The sequence below is a fragment of the Amblyomma mixtum genome, chromosome 3 (assembly GCF_055824585.1).
Source record: "Amblyomma mixtum isolate Tamu chromosome 3, ASM5582458v1, whole genome shotgun sequence".
Lineage (NCBI taxonomy): Eukaryota > Metazoa > Arthropoda > Arachnida > Ixodida > Ixodidae > Amblyomma > Amblyomma mixtum.
The window spans coordinates 323,785,522-323,799,807 of NC_143014.1; the positions used below are offsets into that span (position 1 = coordinate 323,785,522).

Consider the following 14,286-nt stretch of genomic DNA (forward strand, 5'->3'; position numbering starts at 1 on the left):
CACTAACCATTCTAATGCACGACAACGCACGTGGCACCATGCTCAACCCGTTACTGACATTTAAGGTCCTGCTGCTTTTCGCCCCTTTTCACAAGTTTAGTCATCCGCCCTTGGCGTGAATTACGCGGTCGGTGACCGTGTGCTCTGCGCCGTAGTGGACGGCGCAGAGCAAACTTAGCCCGGATACCTTACTCCCCTGGCACCCCAGCCCCTCATCGACGTCATGGATCACCGGACCCGCGTGCACAGTATATACAGGGTCTGTTCTGAAAGTAGTAGGACTGGTTTTTTCCTGGGTGAAAGGGCGGACGAGAGGCGCTCTGCGCGTGCCGGAACGTTGAAGGGGGATATTGGGAATGCTGAGGAAAATTGGCAGTCGGCTCTCGGCCGTTGAAGAGAGCAGGTCACTTGTATTGTGAACCGTTGTCGAAACGTCTCGTCACGCAGAATCATAGAGCGTTTACTGGACCAGCGGTACGCGATAAAATTTTGTGTAAATCTTAGTAAAATGGGCAAAGAGACTCACGACATGATTAAGGAGGCCTACGTTGACGCTGCCATGGGTAGATCAGGTGTTTTTTTTGCGTGGAAAAAGCGGTTCTGAGAAATTCAGGAAAGTGTGGAAGACGTCGACCGCTCCGGACGCCCTTCGACCAGCCAGACCAACGAAAATGTGTAGCGAGTGAAACATTTACTGAACTGTGGTCGCAGGATCAGTATCAGAATGATTCCTGATGACATGAGCATTCCTCAAACCCAAGTTTTTGAGATCGTGAAAGAAAACTTAGCCATGAGGAAAGTGTTCGCGAAGTTGGTGCCGGGAGTGTTGACAGAGGAGCAAAAGGCCAACCGGAAAGAGATCTGCCAGCATGTTCATCATGTGAATGAAGGCCCCGAATTTTGCCCAGCACAAGGCGGCAACGCTGCCTCAGGCCTCCTACAGCCCCTACTTGGCCCCACCAGACTTTTTTCTATTCCCGAGAATAAAATCGACGCTCAAGGGGAAGCATCACGGATCGGTAGAGGTGGTTCAAAAGAGGTGGCTCAACAGGTTCAACAGGGAGCTAAACAGCGTTCCGGTCCAGGCGTTCCTGGAGGCGTACGAAAACTGGAAAACTCATTGGCAGCAGCGTGTAGGTGCGGAAGGGGGCTAATTTGAAACATTCTAATCGTCTGTACTATTCTCTTGATTAAGTTTTATAAAATAAAATGCGTCCTACTACTTTCAGAACAGACCCTGTATACCGCGATCTGCCGCACACCACCTGGGGCACGACACCGCACGTGGCACCATGCTCAACCCGCTACTGACATTTCAGTTTGGTTATATGAACTGCAGTGAATGCAAGACTAGCAACCGCTGCCTTGTAGCGGTGTCTTGCGCCTATGTGATCAAGTGGCGTAGCGCTTTGCGAATGTGTTGCGACTCTATAGCATCCCACCTGTTATCCCAGCTAATGTTATATCCGTAGCTTTCCGTGGTTGTCTTGGGTAGCCTTAAGTTCTCTTAGTTCAGTAGACATGGCAATATGCGCGTTCTCGAGGCGTTTAAGAGTGTCTAAAACAGACGAATTGTCGAGTGCAGTTGGAGGGCCTGGGTTCAGCTCATCATCACCTCATAGATATAACATTAGCTCGGATAACAGGTGGGATGCTATACAGTCGCAACACATTCGAAAGCGCTACGCCACTTGATCACATAGGGTCCAGACACCGCTACAAGGCAGCGGTTGCTAGTATTACGTTCACTGCAGTTGTTCATATAACCAACCTGAAATGTCACTAGCGGTTTGAGCATGGTGCCCCGTGCGGTGTCGTGCCCCAGGTGGCATGCGGCAGATCACGGTATATTTACTGTGCAGGCGGGTCCGGTGATCCATGACGTCGATGAGGGGCTGGGTTTCCAGGGGAGTAGCGGTATACGGGCTAGGTTTGGAGTGTCGTCCACTACGGCGCAGAGCACACGGTCACCGACCGCGTAATTGACGCCACGAGCGGATGACTAAACTTGTGGAAAGGGGCGAAAAGCAGCGGGCAGCCAGAGCAGCACGACCTGAAATGTCAGTAGCGGGTTGAGCATGGTACCACGTGCGGTGTCGTGCATTAGAATGGTTAGTGGAGGTGCGGGCTTTCTTCAACCTCAACCGATATGTTACTATGGCTCAAGACAGTAGCCTGCAAACCCGTAGCATTAATTGGAGTTGTACTCAGGATCATTGATGTTGCCACTACTTGCACAGTAAGGTAGGCTCACTATAATTCAGGGCACCATGGCTCTCGGGTAGCAGCAGCCGTCACCTGACTACACTTAATACAAACTGCCCGCTTTGGCCTGCTGCAGTAGAATTTTATCCATCCAAAAACTAACTGGCATTCCACACAACTTTTGCTTATGCAGGTTTCAATAAATGAGGATGAAAATGCATTTAGGAAATAGGCAAACACTGCAGTAAAATACCAGCAGTACATTCATATGCACGTAGGCTTAGTCTTTAGGTTTGCCTGTGCCACAGCATCTGGTCCATCAAAACAAAGAGGTGCACTTTCCTAGGAAATTGTTCAGTGCGGTCATGCTGCCAGAAATGAAAACATTTGCGCAGATGTTTTGGGAACAGACATGCATGCCCCAGGTGCTGCCTCAGTAACAGCATCTCTGCTGTCCGGGTCATCAGCAGCAGCTCTTGAGCATGTCTCATGGACCTTTTCACCCAAGTTTTTTTTTTAATCTTTGTTCCCTTCATGCTGTCAGTCGTCATCAACAGCTTGTGAGCATGTTTCATCGACGTTTTCAGTTAACACTTTGTTTTCTGCTCTGTGATTTTTTATCTTAATCGCATGTTAGTGCTGGGCACAGATGTTACATCAATGCTTACTGTGAATATTTTGGCTAACAGAAAGGTGAGAGTTGAGTTTAATTCGTACATGCTTCCCAGATTGCATATATACACAACCATAAGACTGTTTCCTTACTTCAGCGTGTTATAAAATTTATCTGAGCTTGCGTTGAGAACTTGCTATATACTTCATGCCAGCTGCACCTGTGACAGTGTTGGAGGTGCCTCTCATGCTCTTGAACACGCACACCATCCAAACAACCACCACATGGCTGCACACCATGTTACACATTTATTTTCACTACATGCCCACATACTTCACAACAGCACATGTGACAACAATGGAGATGTCTGTCTGTCACTCACACACCACCCAAGCAACTGCACATGTCTGCACACTGGGTCACACATAACAGCAGTGCACATTACAAGGCTGGGGGTGCCTCTCTCTCACGCCAAGCCATCGATCCATGTCTGGACGCCGTGTCACACATCTATTTACGCAACATGCACACATACTTACCAGCAGCACACGTGACAGGATTTGAGGTGCCTCTCGCGCTCTAACACACACACCATCCAAGCCACTGCCACATGGTTGCACACTATACCACGCATCTATGTACACTCCATACCTACACACTTTCTATATATAGATGGTGTGTTCTAACACACACACACCATCCAAGCCACTGCCTCACGGCTGCACAGTATACTACGCATCTATGTACACTCCATGCACACATACTTACCAACAGCACACGTGACAGGGTTGGAGGTGCCTCTCGCGCTCTATCGCACACACCATCTAAGCTACCATCAAATGGCTGCACACCATATCCCAGATCTATGTACAGGTGCAAGCAGTATAAAAATGCGCATGTGGCCAAGAACAGTTATTCAAATTTACCAATTCAGTGTGTAGTGCTGTTTCGTTTTTCATGGGAGGCAACTCAAAAGCGTGATATACCTATGTTTTTTTAAGACAAGTTGAGGAAAGCACTGGCCTTCTTTGGGCATGCTTGCATGTTTCCTTCCGTAATCGTTGCACCAGTATGTTACACGAGCAGCAGCACACATTAAGTTAGAGTGTCCCCTTATGTTTTAACAGATGCACTATCTACAGCCTCACTTATTTATGCTTGCTATTCACAGTTTCCAGTCAATGCACTCCATGAATATATTGCTGCACAGGAATAAACTGCACATTTCTCAGCTTTGGTCAAAGTTCGATATGCAAGGAAGCATTATTTTATTTTACAATAATTGTGATCAGTTCCAGTATGAATAATCAGGACTTCTTTGTCCAGTTCATGAGAGATAAGCTGCTGTTTTAGTGTTTCCTGCTGCTGCAAAGTGCGAGGACGACCCAATGCAGGCTTGATTTTGCCTTGTTTCGGTGCTCCATACCATGGCTGCCTTTCAACGTACTTATTTGCAGGCACCAGCCACGGTTTATTTTTTCAGTGATCTGTGTATTGTGGTTGCAAGGCTAGGCTTTGCAGCAAACTTTGTCAGGTCTTCGTCTGCTAACTTTTGCTCCTCAGCAGTTTTCTCTGGAAACTGGTTAATCAGCATTTGGAAAGTAGACCCAGCTTTCAATTTCAGAATTTCAGTTATTTCTGCTGATATTTTTGGTGTGAAGCCTTGCTGATGCTGTGCATAATATATTGAGCACTGGCCATTAAAGAGCCTGCATGATAAATCATAGCATAGTCTTGGCTTCCATCTTTGGAATGACAATTTGAGCAGCTGGCCTTGCTGCTCTGCATCTGGCACGACTGTAGGTCTAGTATAGCAACTGCATGCATGTGCTTGCACATGTGCGCATGCGTTGCATGGTCAAAACATGTGCATGTGTACATGTTGTGGCAAGCCTTGCACTTCTTACAGTCAAGCTCGAACCCACTGCACGATTTGCTACTCCTTTGCACTGTGTGCTTGAAGTTCACCAAACTATGTGACTTCACATGCCACTGGCCATCTCCCACTCTCTTAGTACTGGACTTAGAAAGCTCAATCCCCTCTTCATGCTTCCTAAATAGGGCAGATTTGCGGTGGTCTGCTCCTCCTTTCACAAGTGTAATAGCCCTGTTGTAAAGCTTTTCGGATGTGAAACTATAAAGTACTTTGATTATTCTATCCAATCGCCCATTTACCTTGCCACCAAAGTGAGAGTAATTCAATGTCTTGTGCATTGACTCCTAGTGATTATTTGTTGTTAAACCAATGTACTGCCGATAGCAGTAAGCCCACTGCCATGCCTTCTTTGTGTGTGTTTTCTCAAAATATCTGATGAAGCCATCCAGCTGTTCCAGCTCCTTTGGAGAAAGGCGATTAAGCTGCCTCTCTTTGGAGTGGATATCAAGAAATGCAGGGAGCAACTGTTGAAACTCCGTCTCATCAGTGCACTTCATCATAGTGTGCAGCATGTCCCTTATTTCACTCTTGCAGTCCTTGTTTGTGACTGTATTCAGGCCTGTGCTCCAGCTGTGTAGTACATGCCAGCTGCAAAGCAGTCGAGTCCTCAAGGGACCCATCACCTGCTCCCATGCATTGCCATAAACTAGGTCATCATCAAACATAAATGCCTGACTCTGTATTCTGTTTAATTCTTTGATTGCCTGGAAAACCCTCACCATGGTGCCCATGTTCATCCTTTTTGAAATCAAGTATGCACATGAGATACCAGATCCATCTTGAGAAATTGTGAGCAGGGTTGCCAGTTTGAATTTGTACTTATTTGTGCCGTGGGTGGAGTCAATGCACAGTTTCGTTGCCCCCGATTTCTGAAGGAACTGTCGTTGTGGGAACATCAATAATGCTAGTTCAAACTCACCATCATGACTGTTGGGGTCACCCGTCTTCCTGTAATGCAACAGTGGCGACTCATTTTCTGCCCTCATTTCTTCGACCCAAAATTAAGCACTTAAAATCGTCTGGATCTATCTGCTCTGTTTTGCCAATTCTAAACTTATCTGCAATGTTACCGAGGTGCTTAGTGGTCACAAGTTGCATCCGTGGGCTTGATCCAATTGTGCCTGCTCGGATGTTGTGCACAATGATTTTTGCAGGCACTTCTGCTAACCGACCTGAAAATTGTAGAGAAAAAAAATGTTAACATCTCTGGTAAATCGGCCTACAGCCATGTAATAAAGTGACAAATACTTCTGGTCGGATTCCTACACTTTCAGCTTTGTTTCTTTTACCAGGTGACAAAAAATTCATCAACTTTCATTTCACTTTTCTGGCACTGGAGCACACGACAAAATAGTTGTTTGACAGACAGATGGACTTTATATTTAGGAGCTTGAGTGTTTAAACATGCACACTGCAATGCAAAACAGAAAAGTTATATACAGCGTGTTATAAATGCAGACTATAAAAGCATTGAAAATGTGGACAAGAAAAGAATAATGACATGTGCTTCTCATCCTCTCCCGTTTCATTCTGCATATTCAAAAAATGCACCGATTCGCCTGACAGCAACCTTCAAAGGATTAGGGACACAAAATTTTTGAACGCGACCTTTGTTTCTTGGGACTTGTGCACAAGACAATACTGTGCACGAGTCACAATGTAGAATTCACTCATGCCAGATGAATAACTTCTAAGTGAATATTTTTCTCCAGCTGTTTTGGTTTCAACACCCTAATGACTGCTGCTAAGTCAGAGACAACTGGAGGGCATGCCATTCATATATAAACTGAAATACAAAGGCTGTTTGTTCGGTTTTTGTGATTTCAACTCTTGTGCAGGCTTGTATTTTATATTAGTGGTTTTTGAGGAAAGGAAATTGCGCAGCAACTGCCTCGCTTCCTCCATGGACGCCTCAAACTGTGACATGAGGGAAGGGAGGAGTGAAAGAAGCAAGAGAGTAAGAGGTGCTGTAGTGGAGGGCTCGGTAATAATTTCGACCGCCTAGGGATCTTTGGGCACTGACATTGCACAGGACATGGACACTTCTCTCATTTTGCCTTCATCGATACTCAGCTGACGCAGGGGGGTTCTATCCCGGGTACTCCAGCTCAGTAGCTGAACACTCAAAACTCTGAGCCATTCCTGCGAGCGTTACTAATGAAGTGCCAAAACATTCAAATAATTCGAATTATTGAACGTTCACTGCAGACGAACCTGTCTTATGCGAAAAAACATGCCCCTTATACAACCGTTAGACCGGTGGCGTTGCTTTTATCAGCAACAAAATGCCTACGCTTTTGACAGGCAGCCAAAAAATAGAGTCTAGCATCGAGTGCAATTGTCATTCCGTACACGTTTCATGGAGCTCAAGCCAGCTTCTTACGGATAAAGTGCAATGTCAACCGATTGACCGACAGGCCTAGGATAGTCAATGAAACTAGGAGAAAAACAAAAGAACAGACATTGGAGTAGTTCAGCGCTGGATGGCATTCCTAATTATGTTCAGTTTGAAAGACTAGATCCCTTCAAAAAAGCACGCCTAAACTGGACGGCACGAAGTTCGTATAGACTGTGCTGTCTCTGCAATGTGCCATGGATCAATTGTTTCTCACCCTTTCATGCAACCAAGTAGCCTCAAATGAATTGCACTATAGTCAGATACAACTCGAGAATAAAGTGGCAAATAGCTCTCAAAGAAGACCCTCCAGTCAGTGGTGTCAGCTGATTTCCATGAGCTAATCCAATTAAGCCGCAACTAATCCCCTTTATTTTGCCACCCTCCTGCAATGCTGCCCCTTGGGATTAGCCATGACGTCATGAGAATTGGTCGACGCCATTGGCTCTTAGGCTTCATTTGAGCGGCATTGGCCACTTGTTTCTTAAGCTGTGTCCCTACTACAACTTCTTCCGCCTCCTCGTTTTCTGGGACATACCTTTTCCCATTTTTCAGTAGGCATTTTTGTGTCGTCCCACCGCTTTTGTGCCATAGATGCATTGCAGAAGAATGAATATTATTGAAAGGATCACTCAAGTTCAATGAACAATATCTTCCCCCTAAAATACATTTTATTGCACTTTCGCCTCCCATTTACTGAAGGGTTGGCGGAGTGTAGATTCTACACATTTTAACATACTGGTACAGTAGACACTGCGTGCACAAATACTTTGTACAAGAGGAGTGGCTAACCTGTGAGAACTCTGGCCTCATCCTGTGACAGCCTTTGGCGGCAGGCCTCATTGAAGTGTCCGTAGTGTTTCTTTAGAAACGCTACATATATACCTTGCCATCTTTCTTCGTGACCTCTAGAGTAGCACATCAGTGTTCTCCGATTTTGCAGCTTCCTTGCCTCTTTTCCTGCCTTTGACGCTGTTCTATAGGAAGCTCTTCATGCGAGCCGGAACGGTGGCAGTGCAGGTAGCGTTTAAAAACCCTTTATGCACATTCTTTCCTTCCTCTTGAAGCTATAAAATGGCAGCAAGTTTTGCTTTCCTCTCCGTCTCTCCAAGTGCAAAATTCTGAAACGGAAAGATTGTAAACATAACTAAGCACTCGAGATAGTATTTGCTAGTTATTACTGTGAAAGCACGATTCCGAACGGTAAACGCCGAGGAAGATCTGCCGATGTATGTGGGTTTGTGCCAAGAACATAGCAAAACGGCGACATAGCAACCACAGCCTCACAGCAGCATTGTAACATAGTTATGACACGATGCCAACATATGATGTTAAGTCCATGACCACTCATGACACACCATGACTAAAAAAGAAATAAACGAAAAAATTGAGGCGCGAACAAAGGTGTGCTTGATTTTGAGAAAAAAGTGTACACAATGATAGCACATGAATAACGGCATAAGGCATCCTTAGAAAGCCAACAGTAAAGTATCAAGACGAGGCAATATTCACCCAGTTCTGCTTTTGCACGTTTATAGAATTTCGGCAAAACTTCTCTGTCAATTTCTTTTGTATCAAACTGCTTGCATTTTTTGAACAGAAAGGCGAAATTAAAGTTCTCACTTATTACATACACTAATTAAAAGTGCTTGTGCTATGGAGTGGGAACACATGCAATACTCTCGCGCTATTACTGGCGCTCTGCCTCTACCAAGTGCGCATGACAATCCCGGATTTAGCTGCAAATGTTTAGACTTTTGCCTGCAGTGCAGAACTGCGTTTCCCAGCTTTTTTATTCTTAAAATTTATCAGTCACTTGCTTGCTGTTTTTTGCTGCTACTAGCGCATGGGGAACAATTTTTGGAGCAAATATTAGGTACAGGTTAAGTGGTTATACAAACTGTTACATGGAAGTATTTCACTTTTACTACCCCCTGCAAAAACTCATTCCTGCACAGCAACCTTTTACATGGCCCTGTACTTGGAGTACAAATTCAGGGCAGCGCTGTTGATTTCCAAAGGCAGAACAACGCTGGGCTTATCCTACACGCTTCTGCGTGTTGCAATTACGATGGCTTCAGCGCTGCCAAGCCACCGCATGCCGTGGCAATGTCGTGTGTCCTGTCTGCGCGTGCCTGTGTCACGTTGCAGTTTTGACGGAGATATGAAGTGCAGTTCTGTCAAGACATCGCAGGTGCATGCAACAAATCATAAGCAAGGCCTGTAGCAACGAGTCTGCTGCATGGACGGGCCGAACGACCTGTTTTTTTCCTGCAGTGGCCTGCGCTGCTTGTCGCTTTGCTTATGGAGGAGCTAGAATACCAAAAAAAAATTCTGCAGACACACTTAACACTACTATTCAGCGAAAATGCGAAAACATTAAAGTGCACAGTCATGCTATGAGTGCGAGGCATGACTGCAACTTTGTACAAACTCTGCACACCTCTCATTACTAGTAAAGTGCTGAGTCATGCAACACTTCAGAATGATTTGACTACGTATGCTTTGTACAAACTATACACCTTACATTACGAATAAGTGCAAAATAACTAAGACAAGTCTTGACTTTCAAAGGATATATTACGTTACGTTTCACATTTCACTCGAATAACCGCAAAGGCTACGTCTACAGATTTGTTGCACTAGACTATGCCCATCGAAATCAATTCAGGGTCCCTTTAAAAAACGTGCATGTCATCGCGAAGTTTTTGCGCACAAAACCACGTGCAAGTTTCGCAGGGTGAGTGTAAGCGAATAAATAAAAAAAACGCGCTTTGTGTTAAGGAACTTAAAATGCGCTCACTCGAAAGGTCAATAAACTGCAACTTTAGTAAGCTATAACGAGCGTGCGTCTGCCTCCCGCTTTGGCCCTTTGCTGCCTTGATCACTGCGTGCGTGCATACAATAGTATCGACTTCGTTTCTTACCTTTATTAGAGTCGAAGACTGCATTCTCCGCTTCATCCTCGAAGTTGTGTTCTTGCACCTGGTGCCGCTGCAGGTCACGGAGGGTGGCAAAATGCTTCGCACATAAGCCACACGAGAACGGCCGTGCCCAATTGTGAGCGCTTCCTCGTCTTTTACACGTTGCAACGCTACTTCCTCGTGAATATTCTTCACGTGTTTTTTTTTAAATTGCTAGTATTTGAGAACGCCTTGTCGCAAAACTTGCACCATTTTCGTTCGGAATTTTTACTGGTGGCCGCTGAAGCAGCGCCGTCCCAAGTGTTCATCTCCATGCTCAAGGCAAAAGGAAAACAAAAAAGAAGCGAGGAAGAGATGCACCTTTGGATATGCACACCAGACGCACCAAGGAACGCGGCGCGAGCAGGGATTTTCACGAATAGTTGAAATTTTCCCTGTTGGTTGAAGCGCAATGCTGCCCGAAGTCGCCACAGAGTGACGTAGCGTAGCGCAGTGACGTCTGTTCTCGGATGGCCAATTGCAACGAGGATCGTCTTACTCTGATTACGCCCTCCGCTACAAATGAAGGAAAAAGGTTTTTTTTCTTCCATGCCTCTACAGGCTACGGACTGCGGACTGAACGACTTCGTGGCTACGGCTGTGTACGGCTACGGAGGCGCAAACCAATCAAGAAGTCCCCTTAGGAATCCAAACGAAGCCAAATCTAAGCGGAGGTTTCCGGTTTCGTGACGCTTTTTCCGCTTCGTAGTGGATTATGGCGGAAGGTAGAATGGCTCTTTCCCACTGCACTCTTTCGCCTCGCATCTTTTAATACAACCCATTTCCGTTCGATTTAGTTACTATCCTTTATGAGCTGACAGCCGGGTACGCAAACTACCTGGCGTGTATGCGTTGTGCTGCACTTTGAAACGTTGAGCGACTAACAAATAGCAGAGTTAAAGACGGGCTTATTGTTAGTGTTACTGGTTCGGGCATGCCCGTGAGAAGAACAAAAATTCTCTTGCGATGCCGTCAGTGCAGTAGTGCAATGAGATGTCCCATTTCTTTCTTCCAGGTCAGAACAGCGTGGCCAAGACAGAAGCGGACGACGAGGTCCGCGCTGCTGCCGACACGGTGGCTACCGGCGCATCGGAAAACACTGAGGTGAAATTGCCCTCCACGCCATTTCAGACAGCGGTAGTCTTACGCCAATGGATTGCTGCTGGCGCACGCAGCGGTGTCGACTGCAGTGTGCTTACACGCGTTTTGCTTTATTTCTCGGGATGCACTTCATTTCTCACCTTACAGGCGGGCGCCGACAAGGAGAACGTCGGCCCCAGCTTACCAAAGAAACCTAAGATGGACACCGACTTTCACTCCCTGCCGCTTAGGCAGTACTTAGACCAGACTGTAGTCCCAATTCTCGTGCAAGCATTATTCACTCTAGTCAACGAACGGTGAGTACGCTGTTTTACCAAGTCTGCTTTGTGGGTCATTACCGTCTCATCGTTGCAGACCACACAACCCGATGGAGTACTTGGCCGACTAACTGATACGGAAAAAGGCGCAGTTCGAGCACGGAAGTCTGAACTGAGGAGAGCGAGACAAAGGGAGACTTGTATTTTTTTATTCTTATTTACATGTGTGCGAACACCACATCCGCTTCACCGTGTCTCCGCAGTTGTTCCTGCGATTTGCCTGCACTGCTCGCTGCGTTGGATCGCGAGAGTTTAAACACTGCTGTGCATTGCACTGGCCATTTAAATTCATAAGGTCGAGTGCTTCTGGAAATCCCTTGGAGGTCTGGTGCTTTTCTGACCATGCAGTGAGCACATGTGAGCGAGTTATGGTTTTCTTGCAAACTGCATCACTGCTGTCAGTCTCGTTTCGCACACCCATTTGATGTTCTCGCTCACCTTGAAGAGTTAGCATTTTGCGAAAGCCTTGCAGAACAGCAAGAGAAATTGACATGTTGTCAATAAAACAAGTTAGAAACGCGTGCACTGTCTGCATTTGAAATTTCATTTTACTAGCTGTACAAGGTGCTTCTGCTCCTCGACGTCAAATAACTGTAAAATAAAAAACAGCAGTCACCTGCAAAACGGCTTGCACAATATGGTATTCGCATTCAGCTTCTGGAATTTTTCAAAGGTAACCCACCAACTGTTTTCACCTGTGTCTAATGCATTTCAAAAGTTCCTGTAACGATCCCATTTGGGCAATTGGACTTGGCCCTTTAGGCGTTCCGTCGGAACTGTCTGCAAGTGGTCTGTAACCTTGAAACTACATAATGCTAAAATGCAAAGGAGCTTCATAAATTTCCACGCTAGCAGTTACATCTGTCAGTTCTCTATTGCACAAAAAGTAGCTTGAAATTTTGTAGCTATCTGGCTTTTGAGCATATAACATTCACTGCCACAACACAGAAGTGCATAATAAAATTTTGGCAATTAGTCAAAATCGCTGTATGTGATTCTGGAAAGGTTTATCTGGGCACTTAAACTAGGCTCAGTCGCAAGTTCCTTGCAGCAAAATGTAATCTATGGACCATCTCAGGCAATCTGGTGAGTGCACTAAACGCGTTCCTGATGAGTCTCCGCGTATGCCGATCTGGTTGGAAAAGAGTATAAACAGACGCTGCCCAAGTACTGAAGGGACAGTAGGCAGTTTTAGCAAAGCGTATGCATGCTTACGTAGAATAAATGCAATAACTTAATGGGACTTTACTATATAACGTGAATATATATGGACACACTCAGCATACGCGCATTGAGATATGTGCCAATTTGTTTTAGTGTCGGCTGAAAAATAATACAAATCGTTTTTCATTTCTCTCGCTCTCAACACATCTGTATGTGGTCCTATGAGCCCCTAACATGAACAGCAAAGAATTTCAACCTGTTTAACAAAGAAAGATGTAGCGAAACAGCTTTCTCTTAATTTGTGTTATCGGTTTTTACGGCGCCGCCGCCAACTGAAAACGACCACCACGCTGCCGCCGGTCGGAACCGGCACGGCGCATACCTCTGGCGACAAGCCAAAGCTCGCCCTAAAAGGCACCGCTTCCGGACTCGCTCCTTAGGTGGCGTTAGATCTCTAAATCGCGGTAGAGTTGCGCGCAGTCGCGACGGTCAAACAAACTCCTTAATCGCTCTATAGATTACCTAACATCGCCTATCATCCCTAGACAGGCCATGGCATAAAGCCGTTAAAGCTACTGCATTATAGCTGTGGGACATATGGGAGAGAGACTGCCGTATAAGGCTACGAAAATCAGCGTTGTCTATTTTACGCCACGTCAGAAGCACGCGTAAATACTAGCAAAACAAATAAGGTTTGAGATGCAAGAGTTTTTCTCAGAAACTCACTCTGAGATCCAATAATTAAAGTGGCTTTAATAGGCGTTATCAGCATGCCAACAGTCGCGAATAAAACACGGACAGCAATTGTCAAGGAATGGAAAGAACTGCGTGCGAAACGACGCACAATGATCAGTGAATTAAGCGAGATTATCAACTACCTGATGGTCTCGAAGGAAATATTAAGTGCACACTAGATTAGGTACCACCAACTGCACAGTGGATCGCCGAAGACGGGAGGTTTGAAGACCCTCTTTCAAATACTTTTTAACAGGACGCAAAAAACTTAGTTCGGCCAAAACTGCGCTAAATTTGATCACTTTCGATTGCCTATCGCAATAAATCTTTTCGAGCTTCGAGTGTCGTCTGCTTCCGTCTGTTCGCGACCGGTGTGGTTTCATATGAGCGCTTTGACACCCTCCTGAAAGCATTTCTGTACAATGCTGTCTGTGTGAATACCATTTCGTTCCGCTTTATTTGCACAGGGCCGGGTAAAGAGCAGCGGCGCTGCGTTAACTTGCATGAGGCAGGACTTTGGTGGCCGTTTCTCGATGTATTCTCGAGATCCTGTGCAGCTCCGCCTTGAAAGTGGCCGCCGTTGAATTGAATGCATGTCTCCAGACGTACTTCATAACTTCTGAAAATATTTTCCCGCATTCCATAAGTGATCTGGTCGAACGCGTGCTCAATGCGGGCCCTCAGCGCAGCGATGCTTGTCAACGTGCTGACGCTGTACACAAGTGATTTTACGAAGCCCCATACAAAAACAAGAATCGCACGGAGTGAGATCAGGTGACCTCTGAGGCCAGGGCATGTTTTCTGACCCACAGCCCATACCACTTGTGCGGGAAATTTGCACCCACCTTTTCAGAGAT

General features: G+C 45.9%; 2 pseudogenes; one reads left to right on the forward strand and one right to left on the reverse strand.

Annotated features, from left to right (window-relative positions):
* Nucleotides 1–4,167: 4,167 nt before the first annotated feature.
* LOC149355789 (uncharacterized) lies at nucleotides 4,168–10,387 on the reverse strand (annotated as a pseudogene).
* A 440-nt stretch (nucleotides 10,388–10,827) lies between these two features.
* LOC149355790 (protein dpy-30 homolog) lies at nucleotides 10,828–11,646 on the forward strand (annotated as a pseudogene).
* Nucleotides 11,647–14,286: the final 2,640 nt, after the last annotated feature.